Source organism: Microtus pennsylvanicus, chromosome 1, assembly GCF_037038515.1.
Source record: "Microtus pennsylvanicus isolate mMicPen1 chromosome 1, mMicPen1.hap1, whole genome shotgun sequence".
In the NCBI taxonomy this organism is placed as follows: domain Eukaryota; kingdom Metazoa; phylum Chordata; class Mammalia; order Rodentia; family Cricetidae; genus Microtus; species Microtus pennsylvanicus.
This window is the reverse complement of record NC_134579.1, coordinates 158,244,721-158,261,120: the sequence shown is the minus strand read 5'-3', so window position 1 is coordinate 158,261,120 and position 16,400 is coordinate 158,244,721. Positions and strand designations below refer to the sequence as shown.

At 35.2% G+C, this 16,400-nt stretch overlaps 1 non-coding gene across 1 annotated transcript; it reads right to left on the bottom strand.

Moving 5' to 3' along the window:
- Positions 1 to 14,821: 14,821 nt before the first annotated feature.
- On the bottom strand, positions 14,822 to 15,009 carry LOC142842881 (U2 spliceosomal RNA). Its single transcript, XR_012909528.1, has one exon. It is a non-coding gene; the product is annotated as a U2 spliceosomal RNA (small nuclear RNA).
- Between the last annotated feature and the right edge of the window lie 1,391 nt (positions 15,010 to 16,400).

Here is a 16,400-nt window from a genome sequence, read left to right as displayed (position 1 = left end):
TTTTTAAATAAAACTAGTAAAGAAAAATGATATTATCGGTCTAGTGGTTGAATGGTAAGTTTTTAAAAAAACAGTCAAGATGTTCATTCTCTTAATGTGTTGAAGATCATATAAAACAATAACTAAATGTTAAACAGTAGGCATATGATTTTTTTTAACAGTTGAACAAAAGTTTGTGGATGAAGCTAAATGATACCTGTATTGGTGAGGGTGTTAAATAAATGACACCACCCACTAAAGAACACACCAGACCCCCCCCCCCAACTGCTGTAGGAATTCTTACTGCCAGTAGCCTTTAAGTTACCCACCCACTTGGGCATGGTCTCTTATAGTATATATGCTGATATGTGAGCATGTGTCCTCTTTTCCTATGAAATTCAGTTGCTGTTTCCTACTCCAGCAGAGGATTGTGATCTGTGAGTCCACTGCTAAATAAATAACTTTATTATACTCAAAAATAATAATATATCCTCTGAGAAAGGCAAAAATAGGAGGACTCAGTCTTCACGTAGATGTAGAAGGTATGGCAAAGGCTGACATTGGACCAATGAATGCAGATCAACAAAAGACAGACAAGGCAATCCAATATCATTGGGAAACTCCTTGTGGGGCCTCTTAGAGACTCCCAAGTCAAAAGTGGTCCAGACATTCCCAGTCACTGTTGAGGACATTAGTCACCAGGAAAATTAAATAATCTAGAGTTTTCTGTAAAAAACCATACTGTTCTAGATGATGGAATAAACATGGAGGATAAAAAATTCCAATAGGAGATAGAAAATGTATATTCTGGCAGACTTCTATAAATGATCAAAGACCAAAGCTAAGAGTGTGTATAAATGGCATTGTAATTGTGGGTTTGATAGATATAGTTGCAGATGTGAGTATCGTTATTCCAGAATCTTGGCATGCAAATTGGCCTCTTCAAGATGAAGATGTTCAATTATTAGGAATTGGAACCCTATCTCAGGTTAAACAAAGCACAAGATGTGTTGAATGCATAGGTCCAAAAGGACAGAGAGGAAAGCTGAGGCCACATGTGGCTAATATTGCAGTGAATTTATAGGGTCGTGGCTTGCTGCAACAATAGAATACCTAGAATAAAATTCCTGCAGTCCCAGAAACTCGTAATTCTGGAAAGGATATTATAAGATACTATAAACAAAGGTCACCAGCCATTCAGGCTGGCCAAGAACACAAAACAACTAGCAAACCTTTAGAGGTACCAACAGCCCTAGCTTTAAAATGGTTAACTGAGAAACCATTTTGGGTTAAACAGTGGTTGTTAACAGAAGACAAACTTCAGTCTTTAGAATAGCTGGAACAGGAGCAACTAGATGCTCACCACATTGAAAAATCAACCAGCCCTTGGAATTCTCCTGTATTTGTTATTAAAAAAGAAATCTGGTAAATGGAAAATACATATCTAAAAGCTGTCAGCAAGATAATTCAACCTATGGGCCCTCTACAACCTATAATTTCTCTGCCTTTTTTTTATTTTGGTAATAACCAAAAGGATGACCTCTTATAGCTATTGATTTAAACAATTGTTTCTTCACTAGACCTTTACAAGAAAAGGATCAAGAAAAATTGCCTTCACAGTGCCTACTTATAATAATTCTCAGCCTATTAGGAGATACCAATAGACCATCCTTCCACAGGGCTTGCTCAATAGCCCTACCCTATGCCAATACTCTGTAAGTCAGACATTGGAAATAATACATAAGCAATTTCCTAAGTCTATAATTTACTATTACATGGATGACATTTTGCTATCTGATTCAAACATAGATACTTTAGAAAGAATGTTTGAAGCAAAGAAAGTTTTGCCAAAATGGGGATTACAAATTGCTCCTGAAAAAATACAAAGAGGAAATTGTGTCAATTACCTACCTTATAAAATAGGTTTACAGAAAATTAGGACACAAAAGGCACAAATTAGGAGAGACTGGTTAAAGACTCTTGATGACTTTCAAGGATTGTTAGGAGACATTTCCAGTCTATGATCAGCTGTTGGGATAACACCTGATCTAATAATTCATTTAAACAAAACCTTAGATGGTGATAAACACTTGAATAGTCCCAGAGATTTAACAGCTAAAGCAGAAAAAGAATTAAAAATTATTGAGGAGAAATTATAGGAGGCACATGTGGATAGAGTGATTCCAAAGTCATATTGCCTTCTAGAATTTCCTATATAGAAATTTAAATGCAAAGAAAAGATATTATCTTATAATGGATATTTTTACCACATAAACCAAGTAAAAACTTAAAAACTTATGTGTAAAAAGTCTCTGAATTAATTACAAAAGGTAAATTGAAACTTCGTCAATTATCAGGTATAGACCCAGCAGATATTATAGTGTCTTTTACTACTGATGAAATAAAAACGTTATGAGAAGACAATGAACCATGGCAAAGAGCTTGTGCTAATTTGGGGGGAGACATTGATAGCAATTATCCCAAAAGCAATAGACTTAACCTTATAAAGAGAACTTTGTGTGTTCTTCCCCAAATTGTACATGATGTTCCAATAACTGGAGCCTGAACATTTTATACTGATGCAAATAATTCAGGGAATGCGGGTTACAAATAAGAAGAATTAAGTAAGCTAGAACAAATCCCTTATAATTCTGTCCAAAAGGAAGAATTTTATGTGATTCTCAGGGCGCTAAGGGATTTTAAAGAACCTCTTAATATAGTTGTTACTGATTTACAATATATAGAAAGAGTTGTTTTGTATATTGAAACCACTGAATTTATACCAGATGATACAGAATTGACTTCATTATTCATACAGTTTCAAGATATAGTCAGGTAAGGCTTTGTCCCATATACATCACACAATACAATCCCTTATGGGTCTACTAGGTTTTCTAGCACAAGGTAATGCAGAAAGTGGTTCATTACTGATTGGAAGTATGTTGAAGGCCTCAGAATTCCATAAGAAACATCATGTCAATAGCAAAGGTTTAGAGAAAGTTTTCTATTGTATGGCAACAAGCCAAGGAGATTATAAAGAGATGTCCTACTTTCTCTTTCTATAACCAAACACTGCTACCTGAAGGGACTAACCCAAAGGGTACTCAAAGGAATGAAGTCTGGCAGATGGATGTGTTCCACTTCACAGAATTTGGAAAATTAAAATGTGTACACCACACCATTGACACCTATTCAGATTTTCAGTGGGCAACTGCTTTAAGCTCAGAAAGGACTAATTGAGTAATGACACATTTATTAGAAATTATGGCTATTATGGGTAAACCTGCACAAATAAAGACAGGTAATGGTCCAACATATGTCTCTAAAAAAATGAAACAATTTTTTTGCTTATTATAATATTAAGCATAATAGAGGTATATCACACAATCCTACAGGTCAGGCAGTTGTAGAAAGATCAAATTGAACTATAAAGGATATGTTAAACAAATAGAAAAGGATGGAAAATACCCCAGAAATAGATTACATAATACTTTATTAACCTTAAATTTTCTTAACGCTAATGAGAAAGGGACAACAGCACCAGAGAGACACTAGATAATAGAAAAGTCTTTTGAATTAAATCAGCCAGTGTATTTCAAGGATGTGTCGACTTTACAATGGAAGCTAGGATTTTGCTATGTTGGTTTGTGGGTTAAAGTCAGGGTCTTCTATTCGATTGCATTGGTCTACTTCTCTGTTTTTATGCCAATACCAAGCTGTGTTCAATACTGTAGCTCTGTAATAGAGTTTGAAGTCAGGGATGGTAATGCCTCCAGAAGTTCCTTTACTGTATAAGACTGTTTTGGCTATCCTGGGTTTTTTGTTTTTCCATATAAAGTTGATTACTGTCTTCTCCAGATCTGTGAAGAATTTTGATGGGGATTTCATTGAATCTATAGATTGCTTTTGGTAGAATTGCCATTTTTACTATGTTGATCCTCCCAATCCAAGAGCAAGGGAGATCCTTCCATTTTCTGGTGTCCTCTTCAATTTCCTTCTTCAAAGAGTTAAAGTTCTTGTCAAATAGATCTTTCACTTCCTTGGTCAGAGTTACCCCAAGATATTTTATGCTATTTGTGGCTATCGTGAAAAGTGAGGTTTCTCTGATTTCCCTCTCTGCTTCCTTATCCTTAGTGTATAGGAAGGCAACTGCTATTTTGGAGTTGATCTTGTATCCTGCCACATTACCAAAGGTGTTTATCAGCTGTAGGAGTTCTTTGGTAGAGTTTTTGGGGTCACTTATGGATACTATCATATCATCTGCAAATAACGAAAGCTTAACTTCTTCCTTTCCAATATGAATCCCCTTGATCCCCTTATATTATGTGCTATGTTGGGAAAGGGGTTTTGATCTTGTTTTCACAGGAGAAGAAAAACTATGGATACCATCAAAATTAATAAAGATTCACTTTGAAAAAGAGAAATCTCTTTAGAAAGAGAAATGGCAGATCATTCACAATGGTGAAAACCATACAGGTTGTAAGGAAACCATATACGTTTGGGGCAGAGTTCTTCTCTTGTCTTTACAGGAAAATATATATCTTCAAAAGATCCTGGACGTTTGGATGCTGACAGAAGGAAAAATTACTATTCAATAAGGATCATCAAGAAAAAGGAATGTGACTTATAAGAACAGGTGATTAAAACATGTACATATATATATATGTGTGTGTGTGTGTGTGTGTGTGTGTGTGTGTGTGTGTGTGTGTGTTTGTGACTATATAGAGCTGGCCTTGGAATTGGACAACAGTACTGTCCTTCTCTAAATCCAAGCATGTTGTTAAAATAAAAATTCAGAGTTTCTGTCTCATGTTAAGAGCTATCTGGTATGGGACAGAAAGAAGAAAGAATTTAGAAAATAAATTTACTTTTCTTCATATCTATTTTTTTCTCTATCACACCTTTCACTGAATGTATATGTCTGTATATGTCTATATAAATAATGTTTAAATTTTCCACAACAAACAATGAATTTTCCTGCAGTAATCTTTGACATTTCCAGGAAGAAGATGGGGCCCACAACAACAACTCCACCTGGTTGATATGACATCATGATGCTGATAGTGCTACTATAAAACCTATTTTGGGTTCCAGCAGACCAAGATGTTTCCAACTTGGTTAGCTAAAATGGCATACCTTTTTTACAACATTCTGGCCAGAACTCCAAATAGGAACCTGAGAAAAACCCTACCAAATACTCAGAGACTATTTACAATTATACCAGAGAGTAATCTTGAAACATAACCATTATTGTACTTTCACAGGATCCCATAGAAAGAACATTGCCCCCATGACAGCTGGAAGTAATTCTAGAAGGCAACATTCCCCCTCCCAACAAAGTTTGTCTTCAGGGTTAGGGACATCATTTAGGAGTTGATTATAATTGGTATAGGGTTGGGGATTGGGGGGGGGAATTATGTAAAATCAGGGATCTCCTTAAAAAGAAGGGAGTGAAATTCATGGAATAGATTAGTGTAAGCTTACTCACACTAATGTAATAGTGAGAAATAGAGTAAATATTTGTGAGCTATTATTTATAAGCAATTTACATTGATATAGATTCTTATATATTGATACAAGCTTAAATTATATTGAATATGTTCCTATTTTCATCTGCAATATTTGTATACCTAGGCAAAGTTCTTTTGTCTTATTGTTTGCATGCATGTTTCTACCTCTGCTTAAGACATTTTTTATATTGATACAATTTTAGGATATATTTATTATATTGCAATATACATTTATACCTGTGATCAAGATACTTATACATTGTTTACATTTTGTGATTGTTGTCCTCAATTGTTGCATAGTTGTTTAAAGATGTTTAATATTCTAATATGAAGCCTTAGTCTTTAAGTTATATTGGTAGTAAGAACTATAAGTCAATAGTCATCCATGTTTGTCATACTTATAGTTAGACTAATCAGGTTCTTTAGATGAATAGAGATTGTATTCTGCATAGATAGGTAATCTTCAACCACTTCAAAGATCTGTAGAATATGGCATTTAAATAACTTAGGGTTTTGTTGAAGTGAGACATGATTGCTCTTGGGAGCACCAATCTATTCCCAAGAGAATGTTGAGCACTGAAGATGCTCCACTTGGAGCTTGATTTCTTCTTGGTGAAACCAGCCTTTGGGCAAGGAATTGCTCATGCATCAATCACTGAAAACATGCAAGATGTCCAGACAGGACAAGCAGAATACAGGAAAAACAATTGTCAAATCTTGCCAGTGTAAGATGGCTTTGAAAAATCTCCTATCTCTGAAAGTGGCCTGTCAGTTACTCTAGGCCTTAACCAAAGTTGGTTGCTTTAACATTTGCAAATGAGACTTTGAGTGATTTCCCAGGTAGCCAGTTGCCTCTGTCATTTGTTGCATATTTTGGAAGTTGCTTGATTGTACTTCCTGCTTACTCTAGTTATATTATTTCCCTTCTCAGATCTTCAATGAGTTTGAAGACTAGATATCTGTAGTTACTTTCCTCTCATGACTTGACCAAGTTAAATATACAGAACTTAACTCATTATGATAGGATAATCATTGAAACATTTATCGCATGTTTCTTGATTGATATTGTTTATGCTGGTTGTAATTCTAATTTTTATACCTAATATTTGTTCTTATTGTATATAAGTTTGTATAGGTTTAGAACTTTTCTTATTTAAATAAAAAGAGTTGGTGCTGTAGGAATTCCTACTACCAGTAGTCTTTAAGTTACCCACATATTTGGGCGTGGCCTTTTGTACTATGTATGGAGATGTGAATCATGCATCTTGCCTCTTTTTCTGGCTGTGGGATTCAGTTGTTGTTCCCTTTTCTAGCAGAGGATTGTGATTTGTGAGCCTACCCCTAAATAAATAAATTACCTTTTATTATGCTTAATTCTGAGCTAGTATGGTATTTCTTTTTTTAGTGTCCTTCTGTACCCAACAATGAAAATGATGAGTGAGAATTTTCTTCTTCTGTTTGAGGAAATCAATGGTTACAGTTCCCTATCATTCACTATTCACACAGGACTCTACTTTATCATCTGGCCCAAACTCTTTGATGTCACTAATTGCACAATACTAACTATGATCACATTATGAGTAATCAGCAATATCTGAATTTATATACTGTAAACTGAACAATGAATGTGACACATCATAAAACATTTAGAAATATGTCATCTATTTTCTTGGGACAAAATCAGAAAGATGATAAAATGATGATAATTTATTCTAAGAACTCTATCCAGAAGATATGTAATTTGACCTCAACATTTGAATTGTGAAAATACTCATAATTCATTTCACTTCTACAGCAAACTTTAAGGGAATTTTTAATTTCATGATTATTCTTAGAGCACTTAAGTGCCAGAAGCAAAGACCTATATTTTGAGACCTGTATTTTGTTTATGCCATCTTAAGTTCACAAGTTAAGTAAAATATTCACCTCTATCACCTCTGCAGGGTAAATTCCAGGTCTAAGAAATTAACCTGGTATCTTATCTCCTAGTGAGACCTGCAGGCTCCAGGCTTTAGAAGCAATTAGCATTTCGTTTGATAGTTAATATCTCTTTCTCTCAGCCAGAGACCTTCCAGACCTGAATTCCAACAGACCCAGACTTTCCTGGCACCCTCCCCTCCCCCTGCCTGTTTGTTATATAACAGCTATTTAGGAATAATAAAGGGGGCAGCTTGATCAGAAAGCCTGTCTTGCTATCATTTCTTGTGTTTCTTGCCCTTCCATTTCTCCCCTCCAGGTTTATCAGAAACCCCCGTTTGGTCCCGCTGGATAGGATACTTAAGCAAGTTTAGTTTTCAGTAGAGGAGTTGAACAGGTTAGATGTCAAAACTTGCCCCAGAGGCCAAATTGACTGACTCTTATAAAATAGACTATGATACATTTCGTGTATCTCCTCTTCAGTCATCTAATAAATTACTATGGATCAAATCTTACTATAAAAATTATGTGCTTGTAGTTGGGTGGCTCTGATTTGAAAAAGATCCCAACCAGCTAAATTTCCAACTTGTGTAAAGGAACTTAAAAAAAAAAAAGCTTAGAGTCAGGTGTGGTGGTATACCCCTTTAATACAAGTATTTGGAAGGCAGAGGCTAGTGGATCTCTGAATTTGAGATCAGCCTGATCTGCAGAGCAAGTTCAAGAACAGCCAAGCTTGGGAAGTGAAAAAAACCATGAAAAACAGAAAGCTGGTGAAGATATTAATTTAGCAAGGGATACTGTTTCACCCCAAGAAAACAGCAGAACTTAATAGCTTTGACCATGTGGTTCTGGCTTTAGAGTTAAGGATAGAAGAATGGGGTTATGGAACTTTCCTCTGTAAATAAGAAAAGCTACTGTGGCCAGGCATGTTTCAGGAGTGTCCCTGAATGGAGACCTAGAAAGGCCATTGTGTGAAGCTGTGAAGTTGAAGCCTGGATTTCCATGGGGACCTCAAGTTGTTGGACATGTCAGAATAAAGGGATACCTGCTGAGGAAAGCTGCTAACAGGGATGGAAACAGTACAAGAGAAAGATGTGTGCTATGGGCTAGATCACTGCTTCCCAGAATTCAGGACAGAGCATGAATAGAACTCCAAGATTTTATTTTAAATAGTAGTGACATGCACAGATAAAATACAGTAAATATTTTTTTCTCTTTTATGTTATCTTACTGTCCAAAGTCCAGTAATTAATCCCTATAACACACAAAAACACAGATTAGAGGATTTTAGAAATGAAATAGACAGTCTGTCTATTGTTTAATTCACCAGTTCATACAATTATTATTAAATAAGAACTGGAAGAATATTTAATATGCAAAGTATGTAGAATAAACAACACATAACTGAAGCGTTAAGAACAACTTGAGGTAACTTACAATAAAGTTGATAGTTTCAACATTTTACCTTGGAAATAAAGAAGTAAGAATATCTTTTTTTTACTATCTATTCAACACTATATTGGAAATCCAATGCAGTAACCAAGAAAGAAAAAGAAATAAACAGCATCTTTTAAAAAAGACCAAAACAAATTCTCAGTATTTTCAGACATCTTGATCTCATGTACTGAAAACTCAAACCTTCACCAAAAGTTAAACAATGACAAACTATTAGAACTGAAAAAGTTATAAAAGCTTCAGATTAGTAAATCAATACACAAATTCAGTAGCATTATTACTCAGATATAAAAGATCACCTAGAATCAAAATAGAGAAAGCAATCTCATTTGCTACCACTAAAATAATTTACCTAGAATAGTAGCTGGTAACAACTCTCTACAGTTAAAATGGTATATACCATTGGTAAAATACCAATGGTCAAATTTGAGATAGCTACTCCCATGCAAACAGAGAGATGTCCTATGTTCATGTACTGGAAGTATCAACACTATTTAAATGCCAACAATATCCAAATTTATATATTATTATATATGAAGTCAGGTAGTAGAATGCCTCCTTTGTTCTTTTTGGAAAGATACATTTATTACAGTTTTAACAAAATATGAAATAGGTTAAAAATATAGACAAATAGAATGGAATAGAGCATTCAGAAACATACCCATGTTTCTATGATCAACTGATTTTGATGAAGATGGTAAAAAATATACTGTATGACTATGTTTTAATAAATACTTTTATGGAAAGTGCGTTCACACAGAGAAAAAAACCAGATTCCTGTTTCTTACAAGCTGTAAAAAATAGCTGAAAATATATTAAGAATGTTTAAAAGCATGAACCAAAAGAAAAAAATAGTCAGGACAATAGAAAAGATGAAAGCTTTTATTAACAAGAACCCCAAAGCCCCAAAAAGACAAGTGAAAATAGGCAAAGAAGGTTAATCAAACTAAAAGGCATTTCTTCAACAGAGTAAATGACTGATCAAACAAAGAAACAACTTACAGACAAGATATTTGTAAACTACTTATCATGGTAAACACTATTTGGTAAAGAATACAAAACGAATCCCCAAACTCAATTAATAATAACAATAAAGCCTGGGAGAAAATAGAGTAAAGACATAAGAAGACATTTCTCAGGAAGAAATACCAAATGGCCTGCAGATAAATGAGAAAATATGTGCCATTACTAGTCATCAAGAAACACAAAGCGGGATCACAGTTAGCCATACCTTGCCTCAGCAAGAATGGCTATTAACAAAAGAGCATGCAGGGATGTGGAAAAGGGAGTTCTGGCATGCTGTTCTTGAGAATGAAAATTACAACAATCATTATGGAAACAAATTAAAGAGTCCTTCAAAGGAACATGAAATCACCAAGTCAAATTGACCCTGTATTCTCATACTCATTGTAACACTACTGAAAACAGACAAGAAACACCTCAAAGGTTGACTAGCTGACAAATGATTAAGTGTGCATAAATGAAATAGAATACCATTCACTCTTGAAAAAGAATGAAATCTTGCAATATATATGAAACTGGTGATTATATTAAGTGAAGAGCCAGATAAAACTTTATCCTGGCACCTCCTAGGCTGTCAGCTACATCAAGATGAAGTTGAGTATCTAGTTTCCACCCACCAGCTGTCAGAAATTACTTTAACTGTATGATAAATTCAAACTTTACACTTTCTATAAGAAGTAGCTGTTAATGCTCTCGGAGTAATGTGCATTATGTTGTTAAAATCAGTTATAGAATAAACAAACAAAGTTTTCCAATGAGCCACAGTAGGATGTGACTCCTGTGTCATAAGAGCATTATGACTTCATAAGAATCATTCTTGTTCTAGACCAAGGGAAATTGGTAAAAGAAAGGGATATGAGATTGACCTCTGTATGCTGTAATTACAACCGGTTAATAAAGAATTTGTCTTGGACCTGGCAGGGCAGAATAGAGGTAGGCGGGGAAAACAAACTGAATGCTGGGAGAAAGAAGGTAGAGTAAGGAGATGCAATGTAGCCACTACCAAATACAGACACCTTTTAAGTTTGCCGGTAGGCCACTAGCCTTGTGGCATATATAAAATAATAGAAATGAGCTAAACTAAGATGTAAAAATTAGCCAATAAGAAGCTAGAGCTAATAGGCCAAGCAGTGATTTAATTAATACAATTTCTGTGTGATTATTTCAGGGCTGAGCAGTGAGGAACAAACAAGTAGCCTTTACAACAAGGAAGAATTACCAAATGCATTGTGGATGCCGATTTTAGTGTTCTTAACTTGGTGTGGGGGGATGGACAGAGGGAGGGAGGGAGGGAGGAGAGAGAGAGAGAGAGAGAGAGAGAGAGAGAGAGAGAGAGAGAGAGAAGGGGATATTCCTGGAATGATGTCATGCCTTGGTGGTTGGGACCCAAAAGAAACAGCAAAACCTGAAAACATTTCAATCTGTCCAAAGATGATGATAAGATGATGTCTTCCAATACATTGTCAGAAACCCCTTACATAAAGAAGGCAAGAAGCCCAGGAATTCAAGGAACCCAAGAATTCATCATCTTGTCACTCCATGTGTCCTGAAATACAAATGCTGACTGATTGCTCTCAATATTATAGTAAGGAAACACAATATGAAAAATAAGGAAGAGGCTGCAGAATATGCTAAACTTTTGGTCAAAAGAATGAAGAAAGCCAAAGCAAAGTAGCAGGAACAGACTGTCAAGAGATGTAGGCAGTCCTACTGAGTCCTACTTCTTCTGAGTTTTACTCCTGTCAAAAATAAGTCTTTAAGAGTAAAAAAAAAAATGAATGATATGACCTTGTAACAGGAGTCACAGACACAGAAAGACAAATACCAAATTATGTTATGTATATGTAAACACTAAAAAGTTGACCTCAAGGAAATTGAGACTAGAGTGGTGGTTACCAAAGGCCAGGGTGAATAAAAGTTAATGGGAAAGAATTTATAGTTAGTGAGAAGCACAGTAGGCTGAGTACTATAAGCAGTAGTTTTAGAAAGTTGGGAGAGAGGACTGCTTTCACTACAAAGAAATTATCTTTGAGGTTTTGGGTATGTTGAACCTGATTTATAAGATGTAAACAGTAGTGCATATATGGTAAACAGTGGTAAATGTATATGCTCTTATGTTTTGTATATCATTTGTCTTTATTTATTAAGGTGTCCTTATACCTTTATAGAATCCACCAAATAATTATAATAGTTTACCAAATAATAATCCACCAAATAGTCAATGTATACAAATACAAATATACTTTACATTAAAGAATAGAATGAGGAACCAGCATCTCAATTTTCAGGTGAGAAAAAAAATTAACATCCTCAATAATCTCCACTGAGCCATTGCATTCTCACAAGAATGATCTGAAACCCTGCCCTGCTTTTCACTTGTCTCTTTCAATCACTCCAGTAAGGTCTTCCTGAAAGTGAGAGTGTAAGCTATTCTTTTTGACTATAGGAATTCTTTGTTAAAACATTCTTGGCAAAAAGAAACTCAGTATATATAAATTTAGCAACTCTAGTGAAAATAGACATGTTGGATTTCTAGTAAGTGTTTTGAATGGAGAGTCTGATGATCAGATAAATCTGAATTCAAGAAGGAATACTTTTGTTTGCCCCCCCCCCTTCCACAAATGCTCACAGAACTATGGATTCAGTCAGTGCCTCATCCAATCAGTTGTCTGGTTCTTATCCTTTGGTCTAGAAGAACAACGTGGTCTTTATTTAGAAATACCAGATTCCTCAACATGGACCAGCTTTCAGTTATGAGTTCACGTTGTACTTCACAGAGAAGGAATACAAAGCTTGCCTCTGCAAGTTACACATACTGAAGAACTTAATTGAATGACAGGCACAGTGAGATCCCAGAGAGGCTTCTTCTTCAGTAGAATGACCTTTAATGACCTTAGCTGCCTGAGGACAGACCTGAAACAGCATATGATTCTTTTTGTGACAAGCTACCGAGAGAGAATAGCTGACTGGAACCTTCGGTTTTTATCTAACCTGGAGAGTAATCACACTGTCTGTGGTGCTACAATGACACCAAAAGCAGGATTTTGCTTCTCTTGCTGAGTTCAAAATGTCTGAAATAAAAAGGAAATATGTACAGAGATACTGTAAGACATGAAATGGGGAATTATTTTTAAATTAATTATCAAGGAGAAAAACTAGACAATGCCATTTCTAAATACTCTGTGCAAGAATAAATTAAAAGGTAAAATAATGCCTACCATATGCAAGCATAAATACCTTAGAAAAAAATAAATCATTGAAATGATTTAGTACACACTAGAGAATGAGCCTACTGAGAAGGGAGCAGGGACTCAGCTGACATTTCTATCTAGTGTTTGAGCTTCACTAAATCCTCTTTTCTGTGGGTTTTCATCAAATACTTGCCTCAAAGGACCAATTCTACAACATTCTGTGAAAACAAGAAATGGGAAGAGTGAATGACCAGAGCTAATGATAATAAGTGTGTAAACAGAGCAAGCATTTAGAAATAGCAAATTCTTCCAGAACAGAACTCATTTCTAAAGGTGTAAATCCATCATTTTCATCATTCTTTTGAAACAGAGAATACATTGAAACCTGAATATTGGCTATTGATCTTTCACCAGAAATATTTGGTCTGTATCTTTAATTCCCCCAAAAAAGAGCTTAATTCCAAATGAAACAAAAATAGAAATTTACAGGTATTGGTAACAGAACCCAAAGTATCTTATCTGTGGTAGCTATGATGCAAAATAAATGCAAAGTCACACTCCTCTAAATACAATGTCAGGGTGATGGTGTGCTGCTAGTGTTTTTGACTTCACAGTGGTCTGCACTCATGGTCTCTGCCTTTGTCTGAGATCCCTACCTCTGTCATCATACATCTTCCGTATGTGAGAACATAGGAGTTATTGATTGAATTCAGTACCACCAAATTCATATGTTTAGGTCTTAAACCCTGTACTTAAAGTATGATCTTATTTGTATATAGAGCCTATGTAGACATAGCTACTCATAGGGGGTCTACTTCGGTTAGAAAGGCCCTACATCCAGCATGACTGAGATCCTTAACAAAGGTATACTTCAATGTTGATGCTCATACAAAAAAAGAATACTAGTGAAGACTCTAAGTCTGCTGTTTCAAGCCTGGGAACCAGGAACCAAGAAAACAGCCTGGATCATATCTTTTCTTGGTTCCTTTCAGAGAACATTACCAACCGATAACTTTATTGTAGGCTTACAGCTCCAGAAGTGAGTTGATACAGTTTGGTTATTTAAATCAATCACTTTGCAGTATTGGGAACTCACAGAATGGGATTGTGTACAGGATAGATTGGTGACTCGCAGCTTTGCATCCTTCCTTTGTCATTTATGTGAACCAAGTCAGTCATCTGAGGATGATTAGACTCACTTTACAACAAAACCTATCAATGACAAAATGTTCAATGGCAACACCATTCAAGACCAAATTAATTGTTATATTGAAATAGTATTAAGAGATACAGTTTTGTAAAGTCCTGAAGTACTCTAAAGACATGCAAAAATAAATACCAAAATAACTTTAATAACTACTGGGTCTTACCATTGCAGAGGTATAGCATTACCACAGATTATAAGGACCCGGAATACCATATATCCACTTTTTTGGTTAAATCTGAGAATCCTGTGGGACTGTAATTATAATCCTGAGATACAGCATAATACAGCAAAGAACACCCACTACTGAGATCAGAGGTGTCAACAAACAACAACTTCATATGCTGCTATGTTAACAGTCCCTTAATAAATATTGTCTTCTAAGTATGAATGTTGCTAGCATTAAAGACAACAGGAAATTAAATCCCATGAATTGCATGTTCCAGATGTCTTTTATTCTCAAGACAATACTTAGCAAATTAAAAAGTAAAGCCAATCAGTGGCGGCACACACCTTAATCTCAGCATTTGGGAGGCACAGACAGGAGGATCTCAATGAGTTTGAAGCCATCTCAGTCTACAGACAGAATTCCAGGACAGCCATGGAGATACAAAGAAATCCTGTCTCAAAAAACTAAAATGAGTGAGAAGATAGAATGTTTGTGTTATTAAATATTAAACTGATAAGAACAAATACTATACTTGATCTTAGTCAAAAGATAGAAAATGATGAGATGTGTGTGATCTATGCCACCAATTCTACTTTTAAATAATTTCTTAAACCAAAGACTATTGTTTTTTCAGTTCTGTTTGTTGATATAAAATGTACATATATAGTACATTTAACATTTTAAAGGTACAATTCTATTATTAGTGTGATTGGTCATGAAAGTGAATATAATTGTATCACCTACATAAAAAAATCTATGTCCTATCATCAGGAAATCTGCTCATGCCTGTGTTAGATTTCTTCCTCTCCTATAACCTGACAACACTGATTTGATATGGCCTGTTGTATTGTTTTTATAAGAGTTATATATAAATAAATCATATAATACATAGCAATTTCAAACTAGCTTCTTTCACTCAACATGATTACTGTCTTAGATTTATGCACATTACTCCATGCATCTGTGTTGCAGGAGGTCCTCCCGCTCCTCCAACCTATAGCTGCTGAGATACGAGCCCATTGGGGCGTGGTCTCTCTCCCTTTAAAAAAAAGCGGCCACTTCCCTCTTCTCGCTCTCTTCACTTCCTGCTCCGCCGGCGACTAGACTCCTTTCCTGGTTGCATAGAGGGCTGTTGCCTGGGACAGTGATCTGTAAGTTTTTTCCCCTTTAAATAAATACCACCCTATTAATCATAATCCCAAATTGGTGTGGCATTGTTTGTGACTTACGCCTTCACATCTGTAGTCCACCTCCCTGTATGCCTTATGGATATACTGCAGTTTGGAAATCCATTTTCCAGATGAAGAACATTTTGGTTCTTTTGGTCCAATTTGGACTATTACAAACAAAGCTACTATAGTTATTACTAAATGCTTTCTGATGCTTTTTTTTATATTGCCTAAAAGTTGGAGTGCTGGGAATATAGCAAACATTCATTCCACCTCATGAACAATGCCCTAGTGATTTTTTTTTTACAGTGATTGTAGCATTTTGAATCTCTGATCAGTAGTGTATGGGAGTTCAAACTGCAGGGATAAAGATGTAGCTCACAGCATGTTGTGCTTTGATTCAATATACAGCACCCACATGAAAAAAGTCTCAACTGTTTTATTCTGGGGAATATTTAGTATTGCCACATTTCTTGTTTGCATTTGAATCATTCTGGTGACCATTTATGGGCACTTTCTTCTAGGCTTCCATTATATTAATATAAATTAAAAGAAATTTAATTATTTCATTTTATTTTCCATCAATATCTCTTTGGGTGAAATATATATATTCATCTACATTATCATGTTTGAAATAAACTGTTTTACCTGTTTTTACTATTGGCTTCAATAGTTCTTTTTATAGTCTAGATACTACTATTTTAAAAGACTGATTTGAAAGTATTTTTGCCCTTTCCAGTGATCATCATTTGATTGGAAATTTCATATGGACATAGATGAAAG